Here is a 13,553-nt window from a genome sequence, read left to right as displayed (position 1 = left end):
ATAGCACCTATCCATCCACACATGCAATACTGCTCCTATCCATCCACACATGCAATACTGCCCCTATCCACCACATATGCAATACAGCCCCTATCCACCACACATGCAATACTGCCCCATCCATCCACACATGCAATACTGCCCCTATCCACCACATGTGCAATACTGCTCCTATCCACCACACATGCAATACTGCCCCTATCCATCCACACAAGCAATAAAGCTTCTATCCATCCACACATGAAATATAGCACTTATCCATCCACACATGCAATACAGCCTCTATCCGTTCACACATGCAATACTGCCCCTATCCACCACACATGCAATACTGCCCCTATCCACAACACATGCAATACTGCCCCATCAATCCACACATGCAATACTGTCCCTATCCACCACACATGCAATACTGCCCCTATCCATCCACACATGCAATAAAGCTCCTATCCATCCACACATGCAATACTGCCCCTATCCACCACACATGCAATACTGCCCCATCCATCCACACATGCAATACTGCCCCTATCCACCACACATGCAATACTGCCCCTATCCACAACACATGCAATACTGCCCCATCTATCCACACATGCAATACTGCCCCTATCCACCACACATGCAATACTGCCCCTATCCATCCACACATGCAATAAAGCTCCTATCCATCCACACATGCAATACTGCCCCTATCCACCACACATGCAATACTGCCCCATCCATCCACACAAGCAATAAAGCTTCTATCCATCCACACATGAAATATAGCACTTATCCATCCACACATGCAATACAGCCTCTATCCATTCACACATGCAATACTGCCCCTATCCACCACACATGCAATACTGCCCCAATCCACCACACATGCAATACTGCCCCTATCCACCACACATGCAATACTGCCCCTATCCACAACACATGCAATACTGCCCCATCAATCCACACATGCAATACTGTCCCTATCCACCACACATGCAATACTGCCCCTATCCATCCACACATGCAATAAAGCTCCTATCCATCCACACATGCAATACTGCCCCTATCCACCACACATGCAATACTGCCCCATCCATCCACACATGCAATACTGCCCCTATCCACCACACATGCAATACTGCCCCTATCCACAACACATGCAATACTGCCCCATCCATCCACACATGCAATACTGCCCCTATCCACCACACATGCAATACTGCCCCTATCCATCCATACATGCAATAAAGCTCCTATCCATCCACACATGCAATACTGCCCCTATCCACCACACATGCAATACTGCCCCATCCATCCACACATGCAATACTGCCCCTATCCACCACACATGCAATACTGCCCCTATCCACCACACATGCAATACTGCCCCTATCCATCCACACATGCAATAAAGCCCCTATCTATCCACACATACGATACAGTCCCTATCCATCCACACATGCAATACTGCCCATATCCATTGACACATGCAATACTGCCCCTGTCCATCCACACATACAATACTGCCCCTATCCATCCACACATGCAATACTGCCCCTATCCATCCACACATGCAATACTGCCCCTATCCATCCACACATGCAATAAAGCCCCTATCTATCCACACATGCGATACAGTCCCTATCCATCCACACATGCAATACTGACCCTATCCATCCACACATGCAATACTGCCCCTATCCATCCACACATGCAATACTGCCCCTATCCATCCACACATGCAATACTGCCCCTATCCATCCACACAAGCAATAAAGCTTCTATCCATCCACACATGAAATTTAGCACCTATCCATCCACACATGCAATACAGCCTCTATCCGTTCACACATGCAATAAAGCCTCTATCCATCCACACATGCAATACTGCCCCTATCCACCACACATGCAATACTGCCCCTATCCATCCACACATGCAATAAAGCTCCTATCCATCCACACATGCAATACTGCCCCTATCCACAACACATGCAATACTGCCCCATCCATCCACACATGCAATACTGCCCCTATCCACCACACATGCAATACTGCCCCTATCCACAACACATGCAATACTGCCCCATCCATCCACACATGCAATACTGCCCCTATCCACCACACATGCAATACTGCCCCTATCCATCCACACATGCAATAAAGCTCCTATCCATCCACACATGCAATACTGCCCCTATCCACCACACATGCAATACTGCCCCTATCCATCCACACATGCAATAAAGCTCCTATCCATCCACACATGCAATACTGCCCCTATCCACCACACATGCAATACTGCCCCATCCATCCACACATGCAATACTGCCCCTATCCACCACACATGCAATACTGCCCCTATCCATACACACATGCAATAAAGCCCCTATCCACCACACATGCAATACTGCCCCTATCCATCCACACATGCAATAAAGCCCCTATCTATCCACACATGCGATACAGTCCCTATCCATCCACACATGCAATACTGCCCCTATCCATCCACACATGCAATACTGCCCCTATCCATCCACACATGCAATACTGCCCCTATCCATCCACACATGCAATACTGCCCCTATCTATCCACACATGCAATACTGCCCCTATCCATCCACACATGCAATACTGCCCCTATCCATCCACACATGCAATACAGCCTCTATCCGTTCACACATGCAATAAAGCCTCTATCCATCCACACATGCAATACTGCCCCTATCCACCACACATGCAATACTGCCCCTATCCATCCACACATGCAATAAAGCTCCTATCCATCCACACATGCAATACTGCCCCTATCCACAACACATGCAATACTGCCCCATCCATCCACACATGCAATACTGCCCCTATCCACCACACATGCAATACTGCCCCTATCCACAACACATGCAATACTGCCCCATCCATCCACACATGCAAAACTGCCCCTATCCACCACACATGCAATACTGCCCCTATCTATCCACACATGCAATAAAGCTCCTATCCATCCACACATGCAATACTGCCCCTATCCACCACACATGCAATACTGCCCCATCCATCCACACATGCAATACTGCCCCTATCCACCACACATGCAATACTGCCCCTATCCATACACACATGCAATAAAGCCCCTATCTATCCACACATGCGATACAGTCCCTATCCATCCACACATGCAATACTGCCCCTATCCATCCACACATGCAATACTGCCCCTATCTATCCACACATGCAATACTGCCCCTATCCATCCACACATGCAATACTGCCCCTATCCATCCACACATGCAATACTGCCCCTATCCATCCACACATGCAATACTGCCCCTATCTATCCACACATGCAATACTGCCCCTATCTATCCACACATGCAATACTGCCCCTATCCATCCACACATGCAATACTGCCCCTATCCATCCACACATGCAATACTGCCCCTATCCATCCACACAGACACACAACACTTACAGGCTTTTCCACACACTACACTGCAAACAGCCTCAACCACAGACACGCAACCAGAATCCACCCACACTCAACTCCTCAAGCACCCCTTCCCCCCTGGAAACCCACATTCTGTCCCTCTAATTTGTCCTCTGATATTCCACTTGTGAGCAGACCAGAGATAAAAGTGTGTAATTAAATTCTCTGGCACTGCACTATACAAACACAGGGCATTTTCCCATGCCACAGCTCTTCTGTAGAGCTTTGCGCATGGGCTGCCCTGAAGGGACATCGAACTGACATGGAAGTGTGCGTGTTATTTGTTGACAGCACAGCAGGCCCCCCACTGGCTACACCACCCACTTTCTTATTGGGCTACTCTGCCTTTAAATGCCCAGGCTGATTTTATATTTTGTCCAAGTCAGGCTGGGACAAAAACCTTTGTTTTGAATGGCAGATTAGTGTAAAATACTCAATGCAAGCACCACACATCTACTGAAAGAGACACACAGATCCTATATATGCCAAGATATAGGAGTTTTAATACGAGTTAGATATGCAAAAATCTTCCGGTGGAGTAAACACATACAAATTATACAAATGATTTGTGAATGGGTCGAGCTAACCTACGAGCCAGCGTCTGTTAAACCCTGCAGTGAAAGGAGCAAGAAAAGGAACAGCTGGATATCTAGAAAGCAGCAAGCACATCATTTTTATTGTCACACACCGCAAAAGAATTTGCTTGACTTTCAGAGTTACTGTATAAGTAAGTTGATCTATTAGGAGCTAAACTCTTTCTGAATTTTGGTGTCAAGACATCGGCAGCATAACATGAATTAATGTCCCTTCAAATGTACAAAGGTGGATACAATCAATCCATCTCTTTGCACTGAATTCTGATTTATTTAAATGAGTCTCTTGTTGGTCCATCCACTAGGTTAGGGTATTCCAAACTCTGGCCCTCCAGTTGTTGCTGGACTACAACTCCCATAATTCTTTGAATGAAATAGCTAGAGAAACATGGGAGTTGTAGTTCAGCAACATCGATAGGGCCAGAGTTTTTGTGAACCCTACACTAGATCAATATCTAATAATGTTATACTGTGCATGTGCTAACATTTTTCAAACATTTCATATCCAGTAGGATGTTTTTATGATGCAGGGCCAAAATATGTGGTCTCAAACAAATATATCATGGAAGAGATGCAAGATTTGTATATTTACAAATGTTATGCTGTTGCTGTGGATGTTTCTTGTTACCTATTGTGATCCAGGAATAAATATATATATATATATATATATATATATATATATATATATATATATATATATATATATATATATATATATATATATATATATATATATATATATTCATGTTTGGAACAGAATGGAATAGTGTACGATTTCAGTTTAATCGATCTTGGTGAGATGCAACCCTCACCCACATATAGATGTGCCAGTAGGATCCACCTGTGCTTCAGGCTATTGCTGGCAATTTATGGCACTTTGCTTTTAACACCGCTAAAGTACAAGTCAGTGGCTAGAACAGGACTTTACTTGACAATGGGAAAGAACTGATTTGACAGAAATACAGGGAGTGCAGAATTATTAGGCAAGTTGTATTTTTGAGGATTAATTTTATTATTGAACAACAACCATGTTCTCAATGAACCCAAAAAACTCATTAATATCAAAGCTGAATATTTTTGGAAGTAGTTTTTAGTTTGTTTTTAGTTATAGCTATTTTAGGGGGATATCTGTGTGTGCAGGTGACTATTACTGTGCATAATTATTAGGCAACTTAACAAAAAACAAATATATACCCATTTCAATTATTTATTTTTACCAGTGAAACCAATATAACATCTCAACATTCACAAATATACATTTCTGACATTCAAAAACATAAAAACAAATCAGTGACCAATATAGCCACCTTTCTTTGCAAGGACACTCAAAAGCCTGCCATCCATGGATTCTGTCAGTGTTTTGATCTGTTCACCATCAACATTGCGTGCAGAAGCAACCACAGCCTCCCAGACACTGTTCAGAGAGGTGTACTGTTTTCCCTCCTTGTAAATCTCACATTTGATGATGGACCACAGGTTCTCAATGGGGTTCAGATCAGGTGAACAAGGAGGCCATGTCATTAGATTTTCTTCTTTTATACCCTTTCTTGCCAGCCACGCTGTGGAGTACTTGGACGCGTGTGATGGAGCATTGTCCTGCATGAAAATCATGTTTTTCTTGAAGGATGCAGACTTCTTCCTGTACCACTGCTTGAAGAAGGTGTCTTCCAGAAACTGGCAGTAGGACTGGGAGTTGAGCTTGACTCCATCCTCAACCCGAAAAGGCCCCACAAGCTCATCTTTGATGATACCAGCCCAAACCAGTACTCCAGTACCAGTACCAGGGCTCTCTGCCCTTTACCAATCCATCCATCTGGCCCATCAAGACTTACTCTCATTTCATCAGTCCATAAAACCTTAGAAAAATCAGTCTTGAGATATTTCTTGGCCCAGTCTTGACGTTTCAGCTTGTGTGTCTTGTTCAGTGGTGGTCGTCTTTCAGCCTTTCTTACCTTGGCCATGTCTCTGAGTATTGCACACCTTGTGCTTTTGGGCACTCCAGTGATGTTGCAGCTCTGAAATATGGCCAAACTGGTGGCAAGTGGCATCTTGGCAGCTGCACGCTTGACTTTTCTCAGTTCATGGGCAGTTATTATGCGCCTTGGTTTCTCCACATGCTTCTTGCCACCGTGTTGACTATTTTGAATGAAATGCTTGATTGTTCGATGATCACGCTTCAGAAGCTTTGCAATTTTAAGAGTGCTGCATCCCTCTGCAAGATATCTCACTATTTTTGACTTTTCTGAGCCTGTCAAGTCCTTCTTTTGACCCATTTTGCCAAAGGAAAGGAAGTTGCCTAATAATTATGCACACCTGATATAGGGTGTTGATGTCATTAGACCACACCCCTTCTCATTACAGAGATGCACATCACCTAATATGCTTAATTGGTAGTAGGCTTTCGAGCCTATACAGCTTGGAGTAAGACAACATGCATAAAGAGGATGATGTGGTCAAAATACTCATTTGCCTAATAATTCTGCACTCCCTGTATAGCAGGAGTGCAGGACATGACTTGATGGGACATAAATAGTGGCTTGATGGGAATAGGGTGGGGTGGTGACTTGACAGGAGATGACAGAGCTGTGCTGGATTAAGTTGAAATTAATTAAATTGGTTGGACCAGACTTGAGCTTAGACCAATTTATGGAATTCCTGCCTAATTTTAAAACTCCTCCTGCCTCCCTTCCTCTCTAAGGTCCTCAACACCTACCATGTAATTATTAAAGTGAATTGGTTTTTTGTTTTGTTTTGTTTTGCTCTTTATTTTGTTTTTGTTTTGTTTTTGTCCTCTCTCCCTCCCCTCTCTGACTCAAAACAAGCGCAGGCACTCTGAGCCAGTGAAATGGTCAAATCTATGGGAAGCATTTGATTGGACCAAGAGAGGAAGGGAGTTATGACGGGGTGTGGAAGACCCTCACACTGGATTGCAGGTAAGGGGGGGGGGGGTGGATACATTGTGGAGGGCTGCAGGGCCCACGGGACAGCTGTTTTGGGCCCCTAGGAGTAACTGAGCCTGGGGCAGCTGCCTGTTTGCTCTGCATTAATGACAGCCCTGACAAAGGGGTTGAGGGAGAAACAGACACACAAAGGGACTGAGGGAAGTAAAAGGCCTACCAGCCAACCACACCAGTCTGACAGCCACAGCCGCTAGCCACAACCAGCCTGCCTGTCAACTGGCCACAGCAGCCAGCCTGCCAGCCACAGCAGCTAGTCAGCAACAGTAATTAAGGTAAGAAGAGCCAACTTGGGCTTGGTATCAGAGACCTACATATTACTATATTGCCAGAGTGTTAGAGCCCATTAGACTCCATTTTAGTCTCTACTGGTGCTTTAAGGGGACTCTTTCTAATATACAGTTTACAGATTTGTACAATAAATATTCATTTTAAAGTTAAGGGCACAGTAGTAGTCCAAGTTGTGATAGGAGCACTAGTGACTGTGACCTCCAAGTTGGGGGAGTGGCTCCAGTAGATTCCCGGTGGGACATCTGATATCACTGTTCAGAAGAGTGCAGTTCTCGGAGGAGACCTCTGGTAGAGGACACAAGAATTAGAAATACACAAAAATATCACCAGGATGGATGAGAGAGTCAGTTTTATATATGTGCATTTGAAGTGGCAAGTAAATTTCAGACCTGGCTAGTAACAACCTGACATGTTTAACTTCTGTCTACATGTATCCGTGAATGTGTCTGTATGTATGACTGAATGTGTATATGTGTATCTGTGAGTATGTCTTCATGCATACATATAAATATGTTTCTAAATGTATGTATGTATTTGTGTGTGTCTTGATGTAGATATCAATGAATGTACAACCATTTATGTCTGTAATTGTGTATATGTGAGTGTGTGTCTGTATATATGAATTTACATATTTATATATGTGCCTTAGTGCTGCCTGTTCCAGCCACTGGTAGAATTTCATAGTGTGAGCCATATCCACAATCTGCAGATGGTACATTCCATGGAGAGCTTTATCTTGCCATTGAACCTCATGCTTTTCTCCATCCTCAATCCGTTAGTGTTTCGGATTTTCCCTTAGCAGTTCATTTTTGGGAGTCGTGTTCATGATGGTGTACCATCTGTGGTTGCTGGAGTTTGGGTTGAATCCTTTATTTATAGTGAATAGTTTCTGTGTCGATATACATGGTATCCAGCTCTTCTCTTGGCCAGGTTACTATTCCAGCTGGATACCTGATGAATGGTAGAGCATATGTAATGATTGTGTGGATCCTGTTCTTGGATCCTGATGCTGAGTTGGGATTTCAGGACTTGTCTGACTCTTTGAAGGTACTTGGATGTTGCTATCCTCCTTGCCTCTTCCTCGGGCTGCCATATGTACCTGGTACTTGTAGCATTTCTCTACATCTCTTATTTGGCCTTCTGGCACTTCAACTCCTGATCATCATTCCTCTTTTTGCTATCATCCACCCACACTTATCAAGTCTGAATGACATTCCAATGTCCTTGTATATCCTAGTTAGGAGGATCAGTGAGTGGATGTCCCACTCACAATGACATACAGATTGATGTTGCCCATGTAGGGGAGGTGGCTCATAGTAGCTCCAGCTTTGAACCTGTATCCGTGTTCACTCTTCATGATTGATCGGTAGTTAGACTGTGTTATTCCCTTGTGAGGGTCTTTCTGTCAGGATCGGGTCAGGGATCCAACACGCAGAGTACAAAGAGTAGCTGATACGTATACCGGTCCTTAGAATGGCCGGACTTAACGTATAACTACGATAGAATGGTCAGAGACAAGCCAAGGTCGAGGGAACGAGAAGACAGGTAAGCGAGAGACAAGCCGGGTCAAGGATAACAGAAAGACAGGAGAGTAAATACCAAAGCCGGATCAGAACCAAAAGGCAAGAGAATAACAAAGCACTGTGTGACTAGGCGGACTAGAACCACGACAGGGCAATGAGTAAATGAGAGAGCCACTGTTAAGTATCCTGGCTAGGGAGAGAAGACACGCCTCCGGCGAGTCCTGATTCGTCTCCCGAGATTTGAGTGACAGGACGTTCCGGGTTGGCGTCATGACGTCGACCTCCGGTCCTCCTGCTATAAAAGGAAGTGACTCCCTCGCGGCCGGCGTTAGCAAGACCGAGAGAACCGCGAGGGGCCGAGGAGACATGCCGTCCGGACGGATAAACTTCTAAGTCTCTACTTCTCTCAGAGGTAGAGACCTCAGGTACCCTGACAGTACCCCCCCTCTCAGATACGCCCACCGGGCGGAAGGAGCCGGGGCGAGATGGAAAGCGGGAGTGAAATGCCCTGCGAAGGCGAGGAGCATGAACATCCTCTTGTGGTACCCAACTCCTCTCCTCAGGACCATAACCCTTCCAGTCAACCAAATATTGTACTCTCCCCCGGGAGACACGAGAATCAATAATGGAGTTAACCTCATACTCCTCCTGACCCTCCACCTGAACAGGGCGCGGAGGGGCGATTGTGGAGGAGAATCTGTTACAGATTAGAGGTTTCAGCAATGACACGTGAAAGGAGTTCGGGATGCGTAAAGTAGCTGGGAGAGCTAGACGATACGCCACTGGGTTAATTCGAGTCAAGATCCTGTAGGGACCAATATAACGAGGAGCGAATTTCATGGAAGGAACTTTAAGGCGAATATTCCTAGTGCTCAACCAAACTCTATCGCCTGGAACAAAATTCGGAGCCGCCCTTCTACGTTTGTCAGCATGTTTCTTAACCAGTATAGAATTGTGTAGAAGAATCTGTCGAGTCTGGTCCCACAACTTCCTCAAATTGGCTACATGGACATCAACCGACGGCACTCCTTGGGAAGGAGAAACCGAGGGAAGAATAGATGGATGAAAGCCATAGTTCATGAAGAAGGGGCTTGAATGCGTAGAGTCACAAACGAGATTGTTGTGCGCAAACTCCGCCCAAGGAATCAAACCGACCCAATCGTCCTGGTGTTCGGAAACAAAACAACGTAAGTATTGCTCAATCTTCTGGTTGGTTCGTTCGGCAGCTCCGTTAGACTGAGGATGATAAAAATTCAATTTGATGCCTAATTGAGAACAGAAGGCTCTCCAAAAACGTGAAACAAATTGGGAGCCTCTATCAGAAGTGATCTCCGAAGGAATCCCATGCAAGCGAAAAATCTCTTTAGCAAAGATCTCCGCCAATTCAGGAGAAGTCGGGAGTTTAGGCAAAGGTACGAAATGTGCCATCTTGGTAAACCTATCGACTACGGTGAGGATAACAGTGTGCCTTTTAGAAATAGGCAAATCCACAATAAAGTCCATTGCCACACAGGACCAAGGTTTGTCAGGAATTTCCAGAGGTTGTAGAAGGCCACAAGGAAGCGAATGCGGTAGTTTAGTCTTAGTACAGACCTCACAAACTCCGATAAAATCCTTAATATCCTTCCGTAACGAAGGCCACCAGAAATCCTTGGAGATCAAAGAATACGTCTTGCGAACACCCGGATGACCAGCCACCTTACTCTCGTGAAGGCACTGTAAGAGCTCCAATTGGAGTTCAGGAGGAACGAAAAGTCTGGAAGCCGGAGTCAGTCTAGGTGCCAGATGCTGCAAGCTCCTTATCTGATCAAGTAACGGAGAATGGACTTTGAGAGTAGTGTTAGCGATAATGTTACACTTGGGTACTATAGAGGACAAAACCGGCTCAGATACGGCAGCAGGTTCATATTGGCGAGATAAGGCATCGGCTTTAGAATTCTTAGAACCTGGCCTATATGTGAGTACGTAGTTGAAGTGAGTGAGAAATATGGACCAACGAGCCTGTCTAGATGATAGTCGTTTAGCCTCTCCAATATAGGATAAGTTTTTATGATCTGTCAAAATCGTAACAGGATGCAGAGTACCCTCCAACAAATGTCTCCACTCCTTCAAGGCCATTATAGCCGCTAGTAGTTCCCTGTCACCAATGTCATATCTGCTTTCAGTACCCGACAATTTTTTGGAAAAGTATCCACAAGGATGTAATGGTTTATCAACACCCAACCTTTGGGACAGAACAGCACCTATACCTGTCTCAGAAGCGTCAACTTCGAGTAGGAAAGGTAGTGTAGTATCAGGGTGAACTAAAATTGGTGCGGAAGCAAACAGCTCCTTGAGTGTCTTAAAAGCCAGAAGTGCTTCAGTAGACCAATTCTTAGTATCAGCCCCTTGTTTGGTCATATTGGTGATGGGAGCAATGATAGAGGAGTATCCCTTAATGAAACGTCTGTAGTAATTGGAGAAACCAATAAATCTCTGGATAGCCTTGAGACCCTTAGGTAAAGGCCAATCTAATATGGATTGGAGCTTCTCCGGATCCATTTCAAACCCCTCCCCAGAAATCACATAACCAAGAAAGGTAGTTTGGGATTGGTCAAAGCTGCATTTCTCTAGTTTGCAGTATAAGCCATGCTGAAGAAGTTTGTGTAAAACCCTTCTGACTTGTCCGTGGTGAGTTTCAATATCCCTGGAATGTATAAGTATATCATCAAGGTATACAATCACACAGTCATCTTGAAACTCCCTAAGAACCTCATTAATAAGGTCCTGAAATACCGCCGGGGCATTGCAGAGACCAAAAGGCATTACAGTATACTCATAGTGCCCATATCGAGTATTGAATGCAGTTTTCCACTCGTCTCCGTCGTGAATTCTCACCAAATTATAAGCACCTCTAAGGTCTAACTTAGTGAAAATCTTAGAACTTTTTAATCGATCAAAAAGTTCGGTTATCAAGGGAATCGGATATACATTTCTGATGGTTATCTTGTTAAGACCTCGGTAGTCAATGCAGGGTCTTAAAGAGCCATCCTTCTTTTTAACAAAAAAAAATCCAGCCCCAGCAGGAGAGGAGGATCTTCTAATGAACCCCTTGTCTAGGTTTTCACGAATATACTCCTCTAGAACTAAGTTTTCATTCGTAGACAAAGGGTATACATGACCCCTGGGGGGCATGGTACCAGAAAGTAAATTAATTTTGCAATCAAAAGGCCTATGTGGTGGTAAGGTATCAGCCTTTCCTTTGTCAAATACTGCCTTTAAATCTTGATACAAAGACGGTATCTGTACTTTGGTAGAGTCGGTAGCGTGAGTTGACACTACAAAGAGGTGACACTTTCTTTAAACACTTCTCTTGACAATCCTGACCCCACGAAACTATTTCCCCTGATCTCCAATCTATAACGGGGTTATGTCTCTTAAGCCAGGAGTATCCCAGGACTATGGGAACAGAAGGAGATGAAATGAGTAGTAGGGATATTTCCTCCTTGTGTAGAATACCAGTAGTTAAGTAAAGAGGTGTGGTCTCCCGGAAAATCACAGGCTCAACTAAAGGTCTACCATCAATGGCTTCAACAGCCAAGGGTGTCTTCCTTAACTGGGATGGGATAGTGTGTTTGGTGAGAAACTTTTGGTCGATAAAACTCTCAGCAGCGCCGGAGTCTATCAATGCCATAGTCTCTAAAGTTCCCTTCTCCCAAGTTAAAGAGACCGGTAATAGAAGTCTATGTTCTTTGTAGTTATGAGTAGAGGACAAAATCGAAACACCCAAGGTCTGTCCTCTAGAGAAACTTAGGTGCGAGCGTTTCCCGGACGACTGGGACAGCTCAAACGTACATGACCTCTGGCCCCACAATACATACACAGTCCCTCCCTTCTCCTGTACTGTCTCTCCTCCTCTGAGAGACGAGTAAGGCCTAACTGCATAGGTTCTGAAACCTGTGGATTTTTGGTTTCAGAAATTTGAAATGATGGTGCTAATCTAAAGGAGGATTTACCGGTTCTATCTCGAGTATTCTGTCTCTCCCTTAGACGTTCGTCAATACGAGAGATAAAGGAAATTAAGTCCTCCAGGTTCTCGGGAAGATCTCTTGTCGCTACCTCATCAAGTATTACATCAGATAATCCATTTAAGAATACGTCTATATAGGCCTGTTCATTCCATTTTACCTCTGCCGCCAAAGACCTGAACTCTAGTGCGTAATCCACAAGTGTTTGGTTGTCTTGTCTAAGGCGCAACAGTAATCTGGCTGCATTGACCCTCCTGCCAGGGGGATCAAAAGTTCTTTTAAAAGCAGCTACAAAGGCATTATAGTTATAGACTAATGGATTATCATTCTCCCACAACGGATTAGCCCATCTCAGAGCTTTCTCAATGAGTAAGGTAATAATAAATCCCACTTTTGCCCTATCAGTAGGGTATGAACGAGGCTGTAGCTCGAAATGAATACTGATCTGGTTCAAAAAGCCACGACACCTCTCAGGAGAACCAGCATAACGTACAGGTGGGGTAACTCGGGAAGAAGCACCTACAGTAGCTACCTCTAGCCCTGAACCCACAGAAGAAGCAGACATATTACGCATCTCCTCAGGTGGATTAATAGGACGAGACAGCAGCGCCTGTAGTGCTAGAGCCATCTGATCCATCCTATGATCCATGGCGTCAAACCTAGGATCAGGAGAACCAAGCTGACAATTTGTACCTGCAGGATCCATGGCCCT

The sequence above is a fragment of the Pelobates fuscus genome, chromosome 1 (genome assembly GCF_036172605.1).
Source record: "Pelobates fuscus isolate aPelFus1 chromosome 1, aPelFus1.pri, whole genome shotgun sequence".
Classification (NCBI taxonomy): domain Eukaryota; kingdom Metazoa; phylum Chordata; class Amphibia; order Anura; family Pelobatidae; genus Pelobates; species Pelobates fuscus.
Note: the sequence above shows the minus strand (reverse complement) of the source record.